Genomic DNA, 20,862 nt, shown 5'->3' with positions numbered 1-20,862 from the left:
GCTCTGTCCAGATGAACTTCTTTTTCTTGGAGCTGAGCGTGTCCGTGATGGCCGCTGTCTGCATGGCAAAGCCTTTGATAAACTTGCGATAGAAGTTCGCGAAGCCGACAAACCGTTGGACCTCCTTCCGGTTGCGTGGGCTTTTCCAATCCAACACTGCTCGAACCTTGGCGCTGTCCATGGCGAGCCCCTTGTCAGACAACTTGTAGCCCAGGAAATCCACCTCGGTCACGTCGAATTGGCACTTCTCCAGCTTGGCGTAAAGCCTATGTTGCTGTAGCCTGCTCAGCACTTCCTTGACGTGTCTGTCATGCTCCTGCTGCGATTCCGAAAAGATCAGGATGTCATCCAAGAAACAGACGCACGTCTTGTAGAGGAGCCCCGCCAACACGTGATGCATGAAAGCTTGAAAAACGTGGGAACCATTTTGCAATCCAAAAGGCATAACTCTATATTCGTAGGTGCCCAGGGGCGTGAACATGGCTGTCTTCCACTCATCTCCTTCCCGCATGCGAATGAGGTTGTACGCCCCTCGCAGGTCCAACTTGGTGAACACGCTGCCCTTCCGTACCTTTGCGAGGAGGTCGTCGATTCGGGGCATGGGGAAGTCCGACGGCTTGGTTACACTGTTCAAAATGCGATAGTCCACTACAAGTCTTTTTTGGGGCGTGTCCCGCTTCTTAACAAAGAATACCGGACTGCCCCCCGCTGCCTTGGACTCTCGGATGAAACCGCGCTCCAAATTATGATCTATGAACTCTTTGAGTTCCTGCAGTTCGTCCTCAGACATGAAATACAGCTTCCCTTTGGGCAGCGCCGCCCCCGGCAGCAGGTCAATTTTGCAGTCATATGGTCTGTGGGGGGGTAGCCTGTCTGCCTCCTTCTCGCAGAAAACCTCCAAAAATTCTGCGTACTTGTGGGGAACCGCTTGCAGCGTGCCTAGCTGCAGCTGTGACTCCTCTTCCTCTCCTTCCTGCCTGGGCACGATGCAGTGTTCAGCGCAAAAGGAAGAGCCGAAGGTCAGCTGCCTCTGGTACCAAGCCAGCGTCGGGCTGTGCTTGTCCAGCCAACTCATGCCCAATACAATGGGCGTGTCCGATAGTTGAGTGACATTGAAGCTGATGATTTCCCTGTGATTCCCAAGTCGCATCACCATTGGTGGCGTCTGCTTCACCACTTGCCCCCCTAGCAGCTCCCTGCCATCCACTGTGACAACCTGCAGGGGTAGCGTGGCAGGCAGCAACTGTATAGCGTGCCGGTCGACAAAGTCCTGCCCTATAAAGTCCGCATTGCTTCCGGAGTCAATGGTGATTGGCACGTCCATGGTGATTCCATTGGGCAGCTGGATCGACGCGGTGAGCCTCACTACTGGTTTGGGCGGGAGGGGGTCCATGGGCTGTAAAATCTCTGGGGACTGCTTCACTGACACGTCTGGCTGGGCCCCAGTGCCTCTTTCTCCAGCCAGACTCCGTCGTTTCCCTGCTGTGGTTCTCCTTGCTGCGTTGCTGCAGTTACCATTGCTGAGGCTGCAGTGTGCTTGTGGAGCCTCTGGGGACACTCTTTCGCCATATGCTGTGGATCATCGCAGATGTAACACTTCCTGTTCCCTCTAGGAGGCTTCGCTTTCACTGCTGCCGGTGCTAGGGCTCTGGCTGCTGACTGAGCCCTTGCACCTCCAACCTCCATAGGTTCCGCTCCTCCTCCTGGCGGAGGCGTGGATTGCGCACGCGCTGCTTCTCTGGGAAGGAAGGAGGAGCCCCTGGCTGGTTCGCGCCCTCCACGCCCTTCGCCACTGCTCCACGGACGTTCTTCCAGCCGCACCCCCACCGCCAGCGCCCTCTGAACGATCTCCTGCGTGGTCCGGGGTCTCTCCCCCCTCGCAATTTCATCTTTAACCAAGCCGTGCAATCCCTCCCAAAACAGGTCTCTTACAGGAGCCGAATCTCTGTCCCATTCCAGAGCACTGACCAAAGCGAAAAAGCGGGCATGGTACTGCCTTACGCTGGCCCTCCCTTGCTTCAGTCCATGTATCTGCTGCCGAGCAAGATCCACGTCAATGCTTGATAAAAAGCACCCATCCATCGCTTTAATAAAGGCATCCGCATTTTGGAGCGCCGGATCCTTATCTCTCCACAAATTGCGCAGCCATGCTTTAGCATCTCCATGCAAATGGGACATGATGAATCCCACCTTCTCTTGCTCATCTCTAAAGTCTTTGTTCAGCAGTTGCAGTGCACACATTACATCTGCTCTAAAGTTGGGGTACTGTTGCAAATTCCCATCGAAGTGAGAGACCAGACCGCCTGTTCGTCTCCCCAACCCAATCCCCTCCGGTTTGGGTGTCAGTTGCCCTTGCTTCGTAAGCACTTCCAACCTGACCTGGAGATCCCTGTAGGCGGCAGCTGCGTCCTCCTCTCTCTTCCTGGATGCAAGAGCCTCGGCATTCAGTCGTGACACTGCTTCTCTGAGTTCCGCTATCTGCTGTTCGGCCGTCATATTGTCTGCCGTTCGTGAGCTCGCTAGTAGGCACCCGCTTTCTCTCCTCTCCGCGAGGCCGTAGATGCCCACAATTTATGAGATGGAGCTTACTGTCAGAGCTGCTTCCAGATCCTAGCTCACAGAGGATCACGCTAGCCAGCGATCATTAAACAAAAGTCTTTATTGAGTTACAGTTTCCATTCTCAAGCTGCTGCGTGCAACTCTACGTCTCATGGTTAGATCGGCGAAGCTCCATCTGAGTCTCCGCCCCCTGTACACCAGTTTAAGATTCTAGCCTTACTCCACCTCTTCCGTCTCTCCTTTCTCCTCTGGGTCCTGCTACCCCCCGGGGTCCCTTCCTTCCTGGATTCTTCTGACGCTGACGTTGACCCCCCTGACTCCTCCCCGTCTTTTCGGCGGGCTTTGGGACCTGGCTCCCTATCCGGGCTGCCAACTGCACCGCCCTCCTGTACATTTGAACTTGGCGTGCGCGCCCAGCCTTCAACCTTCCTCTCGACCGTTTCCTCGCTCCCCGATGGAGGCGTGGCCAATCCTGACTCATGTCCTCCCACTGGCAGTGCGCCGCCTGATCCCGATGCCTGGGACTCCTCCCCCCTACTGCACTCTGGTGTGGACGCTGGTCCTGATTTCCAACTGCTTCTCTCTGAGTCCCCTCTGGCCCCTTCTTCCTGGGGTGTCCCCCTCGGCACCCCCCTTGCTCTGACCATGGGAGCCCCTTTCTGTGAATCTTCCGATTCGCTGGAAAGACTCAGAGACCTCGGACCGCTGTCATCGCTAACATTACCTTCGGACTCCTCCCCCTCGCTCTCTATTTCCTCCCTTTCCTGTGCCTCTGCTCCTGAACCCCTGACAGCAGGTTTTAAATTGAACAAGTTAAAAACTAAGGTTTTAGAGAAAAACTTAACACCGATTGAAAGAGAGAGGTTTCAGAATGAGACAGGATTGAATGTGGTAAAGAAAGTGAAATACTTGGGGATTAATATGACAGCCAAAAACGGGAACTTATTTAAAGATAATTACGAAAAATGTTGGACGGAAGTGAAAAAAGATTTAGAAATTTGGTCAAATTTGAAACTCTCGTTGCTGGGCCGTATTGCTGTGATAAAGATGAATGTATTGCCTAGAATGTTGTTTTTATTTCAGACATTTCAAATTGTAGATAAGATGGACTATTTCAAGAAGTGGCAGAGAGATATTTCTAGATTTGTCTGGCAGGGCAAGAAGCCCAGAATAAAATTCAAGATATTAACTGATGCCAAGGAAAGAGGTGGATTTGCCCTGCCAGACTTTAAACTTTATTATGAATCAGCAGCTTTTTGCTGGCTGAAAGAATGGCTACTTCTTGAAAACACAGACATTTTGGATCTAGAAGGTTTTAACAATGTATTTGGATGGCATGCATATTTATGGTATGATAAGGTCAAAGCACACAAAGCATTCAAAAACCATATTGTTAGGAAAGCATTGTTTAATGTTTGGATAAGATACAAAGACTTATTGGAAAATAAAACCCCAAGGTGGCTATCACCAATGGAAGCAAAAGCTCTGAAAAGGCTCAATATGGAGGCCAAATGGCCGACATATTGGGAAATTTTGGAGCAAGAAGGAGATAAATTGAGATTGCAGAGTTTTGAAAAATTAAAAAATAAAGTGAGAGATTGGCTCCACTACTATCAGATAATGGAGGCATATAATTTGGATAAGAAAATAGGCTTCCAAGTGGAAAAGTCAAAATTAGAAACAGAATTGTTAGAACCCAAAACTAAAAATTTGTCAAGAATTGTTAGAACCAAAAACTAAAAATTTGTCAAGACAGAGAAACTTTGAATTCGCTAACAAATCAGGCAAATGGCTTGCGTGGCAAATCAAAAAAAGAAAGGAGCAGAACACAATTAACAGAATCATTGTGAATGGCGAAGAGATAGATAATCCGAAAGAAATTAGAAAAGGATTCTTGGACTTTTACAGACAACTATATAAAAATAAAGAAAGGAATAATATGAGGAAAATTGAGAGATTTTTAAAAGGGAAAAAGGTGCAAAAGATCCCGGCAGATAAAAAAGACCAACTGAATGCCCTAATCGAAACGGATGAGATAAAAGAGATTATAAAGGAATTGAAGAGGGGAAAGGCCCCAGGACCAGATGGATTTACATCAGGTTATTATAAAGAGTTAAAAGATGTTCTGATGATACCTTTAAAAGAAGTTATGAATAATATTTTAAAGGAAAGAGACATCCCGGAAACGTGGAAAGAAGCATTCATTACACTTATCCCAAAACAGGACTCGGATTTAACCCAAGTTAAAAACTATAGGCCTATTTCATTGTTGAATACAGACTACAAAATTTTTGCAGGGATCTTAGCAAGAAGAATGAAAAAGATATTATTAGAAACTATTCATAAGGATCAAGCAGGTTTCCTTCCAGGTAGACAGATGAAGGATAATGTAAGGAACATAATTAATATTTTGGAATATCTGACTGCCAGGAATGAGAAACAAGCTATACTTATGTTTGTGGATGCAGAAAAGGCCTTTGACAACATAGCATGGGACTTTATGTTGAAAAATCTGGAGTATATGGAGGTGGGGAAAGAGTTTTTCAATGGGATAAAGGCAATATATACAGAACAGAGAGCTAAGTTGATTGTAAATAATGTGACTACGGAAGATATTAAAATATCTAAAGGAACTAGGCAGGGATGTCTGCTTTCGCCATTGCTGTTTATAATGGTCCTGGAGGTCTTTCTTAAAGCGATTAGACAAAATAAATTAATAAAAGGGATAACAGTTGGCCAGAATGAATATAAAGTTAAAGCCTTTGCAGACGATCTGGTAATAACGATTGAAGAACCAATAGAGAGTGTAAAAGAACTATTAGAGGAGATTGAACAATTTGGGAAAGTGGCAGGGTTCAAATTAAATAAGAAAACTAAAATAATTGCAAAAAATAAGGAGCAAAGTATGATAGAAATAGTGCAACAACAATTGCGAAGTATTGGAAGACACAAGATTTACCCACCCAGGAAGAATGGCAGATGAAGTTGATGGATTATATGGAATTGGCGGAAATGACTGGCAGAATCCGAGACCAGGGAGAAGAGTTGGTGGAAGAAGATTGGAAAAAGTTTAAAGACTATTTACAGAAATACTGTAAAATTAATGAATGTTAGAAAAATGTTGGAATGAAGTTATATGGCTTTAGTAGAAATGATATAAGGAATTAAGTATAAATAGATTAATAGAGTATTAAAGGAAAAAATAAGGTTAGAATGTGTTAAGATAATTATAGGATAGAAAACAGAGGAAGATGGAAAGGAATTGCTGAAACAATTAACAGAAGTGGAATACAAAAAGGGAGGTGCGAGGAGGTCGTGGAAATTAGTGAATGAAAGATGGGATAATGAAATTGTTTGATTTATTTTACTGTTTTTGTTTTGTTTTGTTAGTTCAATGTGTTTAATGTGTCAATGTTAGGTAGTGTTTTTGTATTGTATTGTTTTTGTAGTGTTTAAATTGTTGGAAAAGTAATAAATATAATTTTTTAAAAAAATAAAATAATGCAACAACAAACAGAGATAGAGGTGGTGAAAAGGGTAAAATATTTAGGAATTTGGTTAACTCCTAAAAACATTGATTTGTATCAGAACAATTACATACCGGTTTGGAACGGAATAAGGAAAGATCTGGAGGTGTGGGGTAGAATGAAACTATCTTTTTGGGGCAGAATTTCTACGATAAAGATGAGCGTCCTTCCAAAGATGTTATTTTTGTTTCAGACTATCCCCATAATAAAGGGGGTAACGATTTTTAAAGAGTGGCAAAGAGTGATCTCAAGGTATATCTGGCAGGGCAAAAAGCCGAAAATTAAATTTAAGCTACTAACAGATGCGAAGGAAAGAGGAGGCTTTGCCCTGCCAGACCTGAAGTTATATTATGAAGCAGCATGTCTTTGCTGGTTGAAAGAATGGATAAAATTAGAAAATAAAGAGTCACTGGACTTAGAAGGCTTTGATAACAGATTTGGATGGCACGCATACTTGTGGTGTGGGAAGAAGAAAATTCACAAAGGCTTTGGGAACCACATCTTCCGGAGTGCATTAATAGAAATATGGGATAGGTATAAAAACCTATTAGAACCAAGAGTTCCACACTGGTTATCTCCGTTAGAAGTTATGAGTGTAAAGAAAATTAATATGAGAGGTAAATGGATTACATATGGTGAACTGATAATTAAAGAAGGAGGAAAATGGAAATTAAAACCATATGAACAAGTTAAAGAATATGTTTATGATTGGTTGCATTATTTTCAGGTGAATGAAATGTTTAAAAAAGATTTTAAAGAAAGTGGTTATGCAGAAAAAGATTCTAAGTTTCAAATCGACATAATAAACAATGATTGTAAAATTCTGTCAAAAATGTATAAGATATTTTTGGAATGGCATACAAAAGATGAAAAAGTGAAATCGGTAATGATACAATGGGCCAGAGATTTCGGTTATAATATACAATTTGATGATTGGGAAAAACTATGGAAAGAAAACTTAAAATTTACTGCATGCACGGCGTTAAAGGAAAATGTGATGAAAATGTTTTATAGATGGTATATAACACCAGTAAAATTGGCAAAAATGTTTAAGACGTGTAATAAGTGTTGGAAATGTAAAGAAAAAGAAGGAACGTTTTATCATATGTGGTGGGATTGTAAGAATGTGAAAAGTTTCTGGGAGATGATATTTAATGAATTGAAAAAGATATTAAAATATACGTTTGTAAAGAAACCAGAGGCTTTTCTTTTAGGGATTACAGGAAACGAGATAAGAAGAAAAGACTGTAAACTCTTCCAATATGCAGTTACAGCTGCAAGGATTTTACTGGCCCAGAAATGGAAACAAGAGGAAATGCTGACGATTGAAGATTGGAGACTGAAACTGACAGACTATGCAGAATTGGACAAGCTAACTGGGGAAATTAGATATCTTAAGGACCAAAAGTTCATCGGACTGGGGGAAATTTGTAGAATATCTGAAAAATACATGTGATGTGCAAACAACGTTAGTGATACAGTGGTGCCCCGCAAGACGAATGCCTCGCAAGATGAAAAACTCGCTAGACGAAAGAGTTTTCCGTTTTTTGAGTTGTTCCGCAAGACGAATTTCCCTATGGGCTTGCTTCGCAAGACGAAACGTCTTGCGAGTTCTTGCGAGTTTGTTTCCTTTTTCTTAAAGCCGCTAAGCCGCTAATAGCCGTGCTTCGCAAGACGAAAAAACCGCAAGACGAAGAGACTCGCGGAACGGATTAATTTCGTCTTGCGAGGCACCACTGTATTTCAAGAAGCACTGTGAAATTTGAGATGTATTGTTATAAAAAATAATAGAAGTGGGAGGGAAGACTAATGACAATACTAAGGAGAAGGAATGCGTAATTAAGAGGTAAAGATGGATGATTGTCAGAGAAGCTGAAGGAAGTCCAAAAAGAGAGAATTTATTTGTTAAAAAATGGATAAAATTGTATATCTGTGTTGTAAATCGATAAAAATTATTATAAAAAAACCACAAGTGAACAGCAGAGAACCGGCACAAGTAACGCTGACACCAAACCCTACATACATTAAGCAAAATAGAAACAGGTTCACCACACTTTCTCATCCTGGTCTTCTTCCAGCTGCCTATGGTTGTGAAGGAGATTTACAACCATCTCCACCAGATCCCCGACACCCGCACTAAGGAAGTGACGCTTTCGGCTATTGTCAGCCTAGCCACCAAGCGCCTGCAGCCGGTCGTAGACAGCCTGTTGGACTGCTCAAAGGAGTGTGATGAGTAAGTTTTTGTGATGTGAAAATGGGGAGGGCTAGATTTAAGGGGTTTCTTAATTTATATTTATTTATATTGAATTTCGTACTTGCAAAAAATTGTGCTCCAAGTTGTGGTTCTTTCTTTGCTAATGTATGTGCAATATAAAGAAAATATCAAAGGCCTGACTTTTTTTAAGAAAAGGAAAAATGAAAAATTCTGTTTTGAAAAATTGCAGAAGTGCCGCAGTGATCTGGAAGGCGTTGGTCGCTGATCCGTATTCCAGCGTCAAGCTGCTGAGACCCCTCCTAAAAAGGCTGCAGGATGAAGACCCCAAAGCGGAAGTCCCTTCCAGGCGATGCAGCACTTCTCAAATGCCAATGGCGGTACGAAACCACTCAGTTTCTCTCTCCTGGATTGTTTTGAATGGGAGCTGGATGGGGCTGGGGGCTTCTTGCTGGGAGGGGGGTGCATCTTAATAAGTGGTCCATCCTGTGAGCACCTGCTTTGTATGCAGAAGGGCCCCAGCATCTCCATGTCGGGGAGTCCCTCGCCTGAAACCCTGGACAGCCACTGCTAGTCAGTGTAGACAACACTGAGTGAGATGGACCGGGGCTCTGAGCCGCGTCTGAGTCTGAGATCTTGATCTGACGATGACCTCTGCTGAATGCCGTTCTCCTCTCCTTGTCCCTCCAGGCTACCAACGCTCTGTGTCATATCCTGTCGTTCCCTGAGGCTGCAGGTATCCTGAAGAGCAAGTTCCACCACCTGCTGTTTGCACTTAGCACTCAGATCTGTTTTGTCCATGAGGCGAGAAGAAGAGGTTCGAGAGCGACAAGTCTAATCCCGGAGCCCTCTTCGCATCTCGATCCGCTGACGTGAGGGACCTGCTAATGCATTGGGGGGGGCCCTCCCTTCTCTCTCTGACCCATAGCAGTGATGGCTCAGCCCTCCCCCAAGAGATAGGCTTCATTTGGACATGGAGGTTCTGCTTAGGTTAGATAGCTAGGAGACCCAGGCTTCCCCAACCCCTGTGCTCTTCAGTCGCTTTGGACCACAACTCCCACCAGCCCAAGCAGCACAACTGGGCTGAAGATGGGAGTTATTGTAGCCCAAAACATCTGAAGGACACTAGGATGGGAGAGGATGCTGGAGACTCTCCCGCACGATGGGCTGATTTGGGTGTGGTGGGACTCACGTGTCATGGAACCTTAAGTCTCCATCAGAGCCAAAAGGTTGCCGCTTGTGCTGGAAACATGGGGGAGGCTGCAGGGGGTGATGGTTGGGGTTGGACTGCAAGATGTCAAGGACCTAAAACTCCCCAGATGAACCTACCCAGACCTTGTGCTCATCATCAGAAGCCCCTCTTCACGTGCCTCCTCCACACAAGAAGGGGCCTTTTCTGTGGTGGCTCCCCATTAGTGAGTTGCTCTCCCCAGGGAGGCTTGCCTGGTGCCTTTAGATGCCAGGCAAAAATGGTCCTCTTCAATCAGGCCATTGGCTGATTAACCTCTTATGCCCTTTCAACTGTGTTTGTTGGAGGGAGAGGAGTTATTGGTTTGCTTTGGTTCTTGTTTTTATTCTGTATTTTGTGCTTTTTAACTTGCATTTTTATGTTGGGAACTGCCCGGAGATCTACAGGTGAAGGGCAGTATACGAATTTTAAAAATATAATATTCTTAATTCCTTCACTTGACTCAGGATGGCTGTGCAGGCCCTGAAACAACTGATTGGGCGTGTTGAATACCTTGATGATTTTGAGGTTTTGGAGTTGCAAAGCTGCTGGGATATGCTGTCAAGTCCAGAAAGCTTTTTCCAAGGCATTCGTCTTCTGGCAAGGTAAGAAGGTGAAAAGGACTGGCAGGTGAGGCATGAAGAGCAAGGCCTGCTTTCTGGGGAAATGGGGATAAACTTCTTATTTATTTCAGAAAATGTACCATATTGTCCATTCTATAAGACGCAATTTTCCCCTCCTAAAAAGTAAGGGGAAATGTGTGTGCGTCTTATGGAGCGAATGTTCGACACCTGTTTGACAGTGGAATTTGCTGCCAAGGAGTGTGGTGGAGTCCCCTTCTTTGGAGGTCTTTAAGCAGAGGCTTGACAACCATATGTCAGGAGTGCTCTGATGGTGTTTCCTGCTTGGCAGGGGGTTGGACTCGATGACCCTTGTGGTCTCTTCCAGCTCTATGATTCTATGATTCTATGAATGCAGGTGGGAGGCTCTGCTCAGCGTTCAAGTAACCTGGTAGTGGTGGTTGTTGTGCAGGAACGCTGAGCAGTTCTTCCTGCCAGCTTCAGGCTTGTGAATCCTTTGTTTCTTACTCTTATGTTTCAGGACCTTGTTCACATCCTCGAAAGAACAGTACAAGAGGATTGCCCGATTGGCACGGAAATATATGTGCTGTCCGAGCAACAAGAAGAGAGCCATCGGCATGGCGTTTTACTTGGAGGTAGGAACTGGAAACAGGGAATGCCTGTTCTAATGTTTCTAATGGTTTCTTTATTCCTCGCAATTTAACTGTCAAATGTTCTTTAGCATTTACACATTTTTTATTTAATTGTACAACTTCAGCTGCATTCACTTCTATCATGTCTAATATATATGGACAATGTTTTTTTGATAGAAGATAAATGTATACATAATAAAAGATGCACTTACAGTGGCTTTGCTCCAACTTAGGGGATGTCCGACTCCGATACGGACACGTCCGAGACCTAGCGCGCAAGTTACTGCAGGCAGCAATCATACAGGTATTCCGTTAATGGATGGACAAGTCTTCACCTTTGGAAGGCTAAGATTTTTCTTAAAATTACATTTTTATATGTACTATTGGAAACATCTTAAAGCTGGTATAAGTTCATATGTATTTATTTTTGCCTGCTTTAAAGATTGATTTTTGTGTGTCTGCTGGTTTATTATATATCATTTTTTCTCTTTGTTCTGCTATGTATCGGGGTGGGGAGACATCATCATCATCATCATCATCATCATCATCATCATCATAATCCTTTGCTCATCCAAATAAGCTGTTTTCATTTATTTATTGAAGCCACTAAGTCTTTGAACGGAAGAGATTTCTCCAGTTTCAAGCCTCATCTCATGCTGTTTATGAGCCAAGTCCAAACCCTCTGCAGTTCAGACCCAGCTTACGATGTGTTTGGTTCAGCATGATTCCAACCAGCTCATACTCCTTCCTTCCCTTTCCCAACAAAATGTACCTGACTGTGAGAGGAGAGGCGAATTAGATTGGGAGGGCCATGCCCAGCCCTAGAGGTTGGAATGCGGGGTCCAGGCCCTCCAGAAACCAGCGGAGAACTCCATAGTTCCAAATGGAAGCACCAGCCTAGCTTCTGCTGTGGCCAGATTGAGATGAGAAGGGGCAGGAGGGGTCATGCGTGGCTGGGTGCTTCTTGCTGGAGACCATTGAACTGAAGTGAGCTGCTTTGGGGGCCAACCTGAATCAATCCCAGAATAACCCGTTCAAGAGGTGCTTTTTAGAAACTGAGCTCACAGTCCAACTGTAAAACCATGACATTATATGCTTATAAAATACGTGATATTTACTGTCTGATAAGGGGGGGGGGCAGCTCTATAACTTCCATGGGTCACAACAAGCCAGGGGGTCAAAACAAGGCACCACCTTCTCAGGTGAATATCAGGCTTGAGTCCATAAATGTTGCTCGACTTTATCTGGTGTCACTTAGGCTCTGCCAGTTAGACCACCTGTGCTGCTGCCGCTGCCCAATCTAGCTGCTAAAGCCTCGACGACCTGCGCTGCTGCCACTGCCTCTTCTGGCTGTCAAAGCATCGATGACCTGCCTGCTGCCGCAGCCCCCTCTGGCTCTCAAAGCCTCGACAACCTACTCTGCTGCCGCAGCCCTTTCTGGCTGTCAAAGCCTCAATGACCTGCGCTGCTGCCACTGCCTCTTCTGGCTGTCAAAGCCTCAAAGACCTGCACTGCTGCCGCAGCCCCTTCTGGCTATCAAAGCCTCGATGACCTGTGCTGCTTCCACTGCCTCTTCTGGCTGTCAAAGCCTCGATGACCTGCGCTGCTGCCGCAGCCCCTTCTGGCTGTCAAAGCCTCGATGACCTGCTCTGCTACCACTGCCCCTTCTGGCTGTCAAAGCCTCGACGACCTGCTCTGCTGCCGCTGCCTCTTCTGGCTGTCAAAGCCTCAACAACCTGCGCTGCTGCCACTGCCTCTTCTGGCTGTCAAAGCCTTGACGACCTGTGCTGCTGCCGCTGCCTCTTCTGGCTGTCAAAGACTTGACGACCTGCGCTGCTGCCGCTGCCTCTTCTGGCTCTCAAAGCCTCGATAATCTGCGCTGCTGCAGCAACCACTTCTGGCTGTCAAAGCCTCGATGATCTGCGCTGCTGCAGCAGCCACTTCTGGCTGTCAAAGCCTTGAAGACCTGTGCTGCTGACACTGCCTCTTCTGGCTGTCAAAGCCTTGACGACCTGCTACACTGCCACTGCCCCTTCTGGCTGTCAAAGCCTCGATGACCTGCTATGCTGCCACTGCCCCTTCTGGCTGTCAAAGCCTCGATGACCTGTGCTGCTGCCGCAGCCTCTTCTCGCTGTCAAAGCCTCGACGACCTGCGCTGCTACCTCTGCCTCCTCTGGCTGTCAAAGCCTCAACAACCTGCGCTGCTACCGCTGCCCCTTCTGGCTGTCAAAGCCTCCACAACCTGCTTTGCTGCCACTGCCCATTCTGGCTGTCAAAGCCTCGATAACCTGCGCTGCTGCAGCAGCCACTTCTGGCTGTCAAAGCCTCAACGACCTGCGCTGCTGCAACTGCCTATTCTGGCTGTCAAAGCCTCAACGACCTGCGCTGCTGCCACGGCCTCTTCTGGCTGCCAAAGCCTCGACGACCTGCGCTGCTGCCGCAGCCCCTTCTGGCTGTCAAAGCCTCGATGACCTGCTCTGTTACCTCTGTCTCTTCTGGCTGTCAAAGCCTCAACAACCTGCGCATCTGCCACTGCCTCTTCTGGCTGTCAAAGCCTCGATGACCTGCTCTCCTGCCACTGCCCCTTCTGGCTGTCAAAGCCTCAACGACCTGTGCTGCTGCCACTGCCTCTTCTGGCTGTCAAAGCCTCGATGACCTGCTATGCTGCTACTGCTCCTTCTGGCTGTCAAAGCCTCGATGACCTGCGCTGCTGCCGCTGCCCCTTCTGGCTGTCAAAGCCTCGACGACCTGCACTGCTACTGCTGCTGCTGCCTCTTCTGGCTATCAAAGCCTCAACAACCTGCGCTGCTGCCGCTGCCCTTTCTGGCTGTCAAAGCCTCAATGACCAGCTCTCCTGCCACTGCCCCTTCTGAGTGTCAAAGCCGTGACGACCTGTGCTGCTGCCGCAGCCTCTTCTGGCTGTCAAATCCTCGACGACCTGCTATGCTCCCACTGCCCCTTCTGGCTGTCAAAACCTCGAAGACCTGCGCTGCTACCGCAGCCATTCTGGCTGTCAAAGCCTCGATGACCTGTGCTGCTTCAGCAGCCCCTTCTGGCTGTCAAAGCCTCGATGACCTGCGCTGCTGCCGCTGCCTTTTCTGGCTGTCAAAGCCTCGACGAGCTGCGCTGCTGCCGCAGCCCCTTCTGGCTGTCAAAGCCTCGATGACCGGCTCTGCTGCACCTGCCTCTTATGGCTGTCAAAGCCTCGATGACCTGCGCTGCTACCTCTGTCTCTTCTGGCTGTCAAAGCCTCAACAACCTGCGCTGCTGCCGCTGCCTCTTCTGGCTGTCAAAGCCTCGACGACCTGCGCTGCTGCCACTGCCTCTTCTGGCTGTCAAAGCCTCAAAGACCTGCACTGCTGCCGCAGCCCCTTCTGGCTATCAAAGCCTTGATGACCTGTGCTGCTTCCACTGCCTCTTCTGGCTGTCAAAGCCTCGATGACCTGCGCTGCTGCCGCAGCCCCTTCTGGCTGTCAAAGCCTCGACGACCTGCGCTGCTGCCACTGCCTCTTCTGGCTGTCAAAGCCTCAAAGACCTGCACTGCTGCCGCAGCCCCTTCTGGCTATCAAAGCCTTGATGACCTGTGCTGCTTCCACTGCCTCTTCTGGCTGTCAAAGCCTCGATGACCTGCTCTGCTACCACTGCCCCTTCTGGCTGTCAAAGCCTCGACGACCTGCTCTGCTGCCACAGCCCCTTCTGGCTGTCAAAGCCTCAACAACCTGCGCTGCTGCCACTGCCTCTTCTGGCTGTCAAAGCCTCAACGACCAGCACTGCTGCCACTGCCTCTTCTGGCCGTCAAAGCCTCAACGACCTGCGCTGCTGCCGCTGCCTCTTCTGGCTGTCAAAGCCTCGACGACCTGCGCTGCTGCCGCTGCCTCTTCTGGCTGTCAAAGCCTTGACGACCTGCGCTGCTGCCGCTGCCTCTTCTGGGTGTCAAAGCCTCGATGACCTGTGCTGCTGCAGCAGCCCCTTCTGGCTGTCAAAGCCTCAATAATCTGCGCTACTGCAGCAGCCTCTTCTGGCTGTCAAAGCCTCGATGATCTGCGCTGCTGCAGCAGCCACTTCTGGCTGTCAAAGCCTTGAAGACCTGTGCTGCTGACACTGCCTCTTCTGGCTGTCAAAGCCTTGACGACCTGCGCTGCTGCTGCTGCCCCTTCTGGCTGTCAAAGCCTCGATGACCTGCTCTGCTGCCACTGCCCCTTCTGGCTGTCAAAGCCTCAACGACCTGCGCTGCTGCCACGGCCGCTTCTGGTTGTCAAAGCCTCGACGACCTGCGCTGCCGCCGCAGCCCCTTCTGGCTGTCAAAGCCTCGATGACCTGCTCTGCTACCTCTGTCTCTTCTGGCTGTCAAAGCCTCGATGACCTGCGCTGCTACCTCTGTCTCCTCTGTCTGTCAAAGCCTCAACAACCTGCGCATCACCCACTGCCTCTTCTGGCTGTCAAAGCCTCGATGACCTGCTCTCCTGCCACTGCCCCTTCTGGCTGTCAAAGCCTCAACGACCTGTGCTGCTGCCACTGCCTCTTCTGGTTGTCAAAGCCTCGATGACCTGCTCTGCTGCCACTGCCCCTTCTGGCTGTCAAAGCCTCAACGACCTGCGCTGCTGCCACGGCCTCTTCTGGCTGTCAAAGCCTCGACGACCTGCGCTGCTGCCGCAGCCCCTTCTGGCTGTCAAAGCCTCGATGACCTGCTCTGCTACCTCTGTCTCTTCTGGCTGTCAAAGCCTCGATGAACTGCGCTGCTACCTCTGTCTCCTCTGTCTGTCAAAGCCTCAACAACCTGCGCATCTGCCACTGCCTCTTCTGGCTGTCAAAGCCTCGATGACCTGCTCTCCTGCCACTGCCCCTTCTGGCTGTCAAAGCCTCAACGACCTGTGCTGCTGCCACTGCCTCTTCTGGCTGTCAAAGCCTCGATGACCTGCGCTGCTGCCGCTGCCCCTTCTGGCTGTCAAAGCCTCGACGACTTGCGCTGCTGCCGCAGCCTCTTCTGGCTGTCAAATCCTCGACGACTTGCGCTGCTGCCGCAGCCTCTTCTGGCTGTCAAAGCCTCGACGACTTGCGCTGCTGCCGCAGCCTCTTCTGGCTGTCAAATCCTCGACAACCTGCTATGCTCCCACTGCCCCTTCTGGCTGTCAAAGCCTCGAAGACCTGCGCTGCTACCGCAGCCCTTCTGGCTGTCAAAGCCTCGATGACCTGCGCTGCTTCAGCAGCCCCTTCTGGCTGTCAAAGCGTCGATGACCTGCGCTGCTGCCGCTGCCTCTTCTGGCTGTCAAAGCCTCGATGACCGGCTCTGCTGCCTCTGCCTTTTCTGGCTGTCAAAGCCTCGATGACCTGCGCTGCTACCTCTGTCTCTTCTGGCTGTCAAAGCCTCAACAACCTGCGCTGCTGCCGCTGCCTCTTCTGGCTGTCAAAGACTCGACGACCTGCGCTGCTGCCGCAGCCCCTTCTGGCTGTCAAAGCCTCGAAGACCTGTGCTGCTACCTCTGTCTCTTCTGGGTGTCAAAGCCTTGACGACCTGCGCTGCTGCCACTGCCCATTCCGGCTGTCAAAGCCTCAATGACTTGCGCTGCTACCCCTGCCCCTTCCGGCTGTCAAAGCCTCAACGACCTGCGCTGCTGCCGCTGTCTCTTCTGGCTGTCAAAGCCTCAACAACCTGCGCTGCTGCCACTGCCCCTTCTGGCTGTCAAAGCCTCGATGACCTGCTCTCCTCCCCCTGCCCCTTCTGGCTGTCAAAGCCTCGACGACCTGCGCTGCTGCCACTGCCCCTTCTGGCTGTCAAAGCCTCAACGACCTGTGCTGCTGCAGCAGCCCCTTCTGGCTGTCAAAGCCTCAACGACCTGTGCTACTGCCACTGCCTCTTCTGGCTGTCAAAGCCTCGATGACTTGCGGTGCTCCCCCTGCCCCTTCTGGCTGTCAAAGCCTCAACGACCTGCGCTGCTGCCGCAGCCTTTTCTAGCTCTCAAAGCCTCGATGACCTGCGCTGCTGCCGCAGCCCCTTCTTGCTGTCAAAGCCTCGATGACCTGTGCTGCTGCCACAGCTCCTTCTGGTTGTTAAAGCCTCGATGACCTGCGCTGCTGCCTCTGCCTCTTCTGGCTGTCAAAGCCTCGATGACCTGTGCTGCTGCCTCTGCCCATTCTGGCTGTCAAAGCTTCGATGACCTGCCCTGCTTCTTCTGCCCCTTCTGGCTGTCAAAGCCTCGACGACCTGCGCTGCTGCTGCTGCCTCTTCTGGCTGTCAAAGCCTCAATGACCTGCGCTGCTGCTGCTGCCTCTTCTGGCTGTCAAAGCCTCGATGACCTGCGCTGCTGCCTCTGCCTCTTCTGGCTGTCAAAGCCTCGATGACTTGCGCTGCTGCCTCTGCCTCTTCTGGCTGTCAGTGCCTCGACGACCTCCGCTGCTGCCTCTGCCTCTTCTGGCTGTCAAAGCCTCGATGACCTGCTCTGCTACCTCTGTCTCTTCTGGCTGTCAAAGCCTCGATGACCTGTGCTGCTACCTCTGTCTCCTCTGTCTGTCAAAGCCTCAACAACCTGCGCATCTGCCACTGCCTCTTCTGGCTGTCAAAGCCTCGATGACCTGCTCTCCTGCCACTGCCCCTTCTGGCTGTCAAAGCCTCAACGACCTGTGCTGCTGCCACTGCCTCTTCTGGCTGTCAAAGCCTCGATGACCTGCTATGCTGCTACTGCTCCTTCTGGCTGTCAAGGCCTCGATGACCTGCGCTGCTGCCACTGCCTCTTCTGGCTGTCAAAGCCTCGATGACCTGCGCTGCTGCCGCAGCCCCTTCTGGCTGTCAAAGCCTCGATGACCTGCGCTGCTGCCGCTGCCCCTTCTGGCTGTCAAAGCCTCGACGACTTGCGCTGCTGCCGCAGCCTCTTCTGGCTGTCAAATCCTCGACAACCTGCTATGCTCCCACTGCCCCTTCTGGCTGTCAAAGCCTTGAAGACCTGCACTGCTACCGCAGCCCTTCTGGCTGTCAAAGCCTCGATGACCTGCGCTGCTTCAGCAGCCCCTTCTGGCTGTCAAAGCGTCGATGACCTGCGCTGCTGCTGCTGCCTCTTCTGGCTGTCAAAGCCTCGATGACCGGCTCTGCTGCCTCTGTCTCTTCTGGCTGTCAAAGCCTCAACAACCTGCGCTGCTGCCGCTGCCTCTTCTGGCTGTCAAAGCCTCGACGACCTGTGCTGCTACCTCTGTCTCTTCTGGGTGTCAAAGCCTTGACGACCTGCGCTGCTGCCACTGCCCATTCTGGCTGTCAAAGCCTCAATGACTTGCGCTGCTGCCCCTGCCCCTTCCGGCTGTCAAAGCCTCAACGACCTGCGCTGCTGCCGCTGTCTCTTCTGGCTGTCAAAGCCTCAACAACCTGCGCTGCTGCCACTGCCCCTTCTGGCTGTCAAAGCCTCGATGACCTGCTCTCCTCCCCCTGCCCCTTCTGGCTGTCAAAGCCTCGACGACCTGCGCTGCTGCCACTGCCCCTTCTGGCTGTCAAAGCCTCAACGACCTGTGCTGCTGCAGCAGCCCCTTCTGGCTGTCAAAGCCTCAACGACCTGTGCTACTGCCACTGCCTCTTCTGGCTGTCAAAGCCTCGATGACTTGCGGTGCTCCCCCTGCCCCTTCTGGCTGTCAAAGCCTCAACGACCTGCGCTGCTGCCGCAGCCTTTTCTAGCTCTCAAAGCCTCGATGACCTGCGCTGCTGCCGCAGCCCCTTCTTGCTGTCAAAGCCTCGATGACCTGTGCTGCTGCCACAGCTCCTTCTGGTTGTTAAAGCCTCGACGACCTCCGCTGCTGCCTCTGCCTCTTCTGGCTGTCAAAGCCTCGACGACCTGCGCTGCTGCCTCTGCCTCTTCTGGCTGTCAAAGCCTCGATGACTTGCGCTGCTGCCGCAGCCTCTTCTGGCTGTCAAAGCCTTGGTGACCTGCGCTGCTGCCACAGCCCCTTCTGGCTGTCAAAGCCTCAATGACCTGTGCTGCTGCCACTGCCTCTTCTGGCTGTCAAAGCCTCGATGACCTGCTATGCTGCCACTGCCTCTTCTGGCTGTCAGTGCCTCGACGACCTGCGCTGCTGCCTCTGCCTCTTCTGGCTGTCAAAGCCTCGATAACCTGCTATGCTGCCACTGCCTCTTCTGGCTGTCAGTGCCTCGACGACCTGTGCTGCTGCCACTGCCTCTTCTGGCTGTCAAAGCCTCGATGACCTGCTATGCTGCCACTGCCTCTTCTGGCTGTCAGTGCCTCGACGACCTGCGCTGCTGCCACTGCCTCTTCTGGCTGTCAGTGCCTCAACGACCTGTGCTGCTGCTGCTGCCTCTTCTGGCTGTCAAAGCCTCGATGACCTGCTATGCTGCCACTGCCTCTTCTGGCTGTCAGTGCCTCGATGACCTGCGCTGCTGCCTCTGCCTCTTCTGGCTGTCAAAGCCTAGGTGACCTGCGCTGCTGCCACAGCCCCTTCTGGCTGTCAAAGCCTCGATGACTTGCGCTGCTGCCACAGCCCCTTCTGGCTGTCAAAGCCTCGATGACTGTGCTGCTGCTACTGCCTCTTCTGGCTGTCAGTGCCTCGACGACCTGCGCTGCTGCCACAGCCCCTTCTGGCTGTCAAAGCCTCGATGACTTGCGCTGCTGCCACAGCCCCTTCTGGTTGTCAAAGCCTCGATGACCTGTGCTGCTGCTACTGCCTCTTCTGGCTGTCAAAGCCTCGATGACTTGCGCTGCTGCCACAGCCCCTTCTGGCTGTCAAAGCCTCGATGACCTGTGCTGCTGCTACTGCCTCTTCTGGCTGTCAAAGCCTTGGTGACCTGCGCTGCTGCCACAGCCCCTTCTGGCTGTCAAAGCCTCAATGACCTGTGCTGCTGCCACTGCCTCTTCTGGCTGTCAAAGCCTCGATGACCTGCTATGCTGCCACTGCCTCTTCTGGCTGTCAGTGCCTCGACGACCTGCGCTGCTGCCTCTGCCTCTTCTGGCTGTCAAAGCCTCGATAACCTGCTATGCTGCCACTGCCTCTTCTGGCTGTCAGTGCCTCGACGACCTGTGCTGCTGCCACTGCCTCTTCTGGCTGTCAAAGCCTCGATGACCTGCTATGCTGCCACTGCCTCTTCTGGCTGTCAGTGCCTCGACGACCTGCGCTGCTGCCACTGCCTCTTCTGGCTGTCAGTGCCTCAACGACCTGTGCTGCTGCCACTGCCTCTTCTGGCTGTCAAAGCCTCGATGACCTGCTATGCTGCCACTGCCTCTTCTGGCTGTCAGTGCCTCGATGACCTGCGCTGCTGCCTCTGCCTCTTCTGGCTGTCAAAGCCTAGGTGACCTGCGCTGCTGCCACAGCCCCTTCTGGCTGTCAAAGCCTCGATGACTTGCGCTGCTGCCACAGCCCCTTCTGGCTGTCAAAGCCTCGATGACCTGTGCTGCTGCTACTGCCTCTTCTGGCTGTCAGTGCCTCGACGACCTGCGCTGCTGCCACAGCCCCTTCTGGCTGTCAAAGCCTCGATGACTTGCGCTGCTGCCACAGCCCCTTCTGGTTGTCAAAGCCTCGATGACCTGTGCTGCTGCTACTGCCTCTTCTGGCTGTCAAAGCCTCGATGACTTGCGCTGCTGCCACAGCCCCTTCTGGCTGTCAAAGCCTCGATGACCTGTGCTGCTGCTACTGCCTCTTCTGGCTGTCAAAGCCTCGATGACCTGCGCTGCTGCCACAGCCCCTTCTGGCTGTCAGTGCCTCGATGACCTGCGCTGCTGCCTCTGCCTCTTCTGGCTGTCAAAGCCTTGGTGACCTGCGCTGCTGCCACAGCCCCTTCTGGCTGTCAAAGCCTCAATGACTTGCGCAGCTGCCACAGCCCCTTCTGGCTGTCAAAGCCTCGATGACCTGTGCTGCTGCTACTGCCTCTTCTGGCTGTCAGTGCCTCGATGACCTGCGCTGCTGCCTCTGCCTCTTCTGGCTGTCAAAGCCTTGGTGACCTGCGCTGCTGCCACAGCCCCTTCTGACTGTCTAAGCCTCGATGACCTGCGCTGCTGCCACAGCCCCTTCTGGCTGTCAAAGCCTCGATGACTTGCGCTGCTGCCACAGCCCCTTCTGGCTGTCAAAGCCTCGATGACCTGTGCTGCTGCTACTGCCTCTTCTGGCTGTCAAAGCCTTGGTGACCTGCGCTGCTGCC

At 51.1% G+C, this 20,862-nt stretch overlaps 1 protein-coding gene and 1 long non-coding RNA gene across 2 annotated transcripts in view; both read left to right on the top strand.

Moving 5' to 3' along the window:
* Positions 1-20,862, top strand: part of LOC308469140 (maestro heat-like repeat family member 5) — a 103,488-nt gene that overhangs the window by 65,326 nt on the left and 17,300 nt on the right. The gene's annotated exons all lie outside the window — the stretch shown is intronic.
* Positions 9,452-11,474, top strand: LOC308469141. The gene is made up of 4 exons (XR_013982017.1): positions 9,452-10,131; positions 10,628-10,742; positions 10,973-11,043; positions 11,343-11,474. It is a non-coding gene; the product is annotated as an uncharacterized lncRNA (long non-coding RNA).

The sequence above is a fragment of the Podarcis pityusensis genome (assembly GCF_964106645.2).
Source record: "Podarcis pityusensis genome assembly, contig: HAP1_SCAFFOLD_81, whole genome shotgun sequence".
NCBI classification, from domain to species: domain Eukaryota; kingdom Metazoa; phylum Chordata; class Lepidosauria; order Squamata; family Lacertidae; genus Podarcis; species Podarcis pityusensis.
This window is presented reverse-complemented; position numbering and strand designations above follow the sequence as displayed.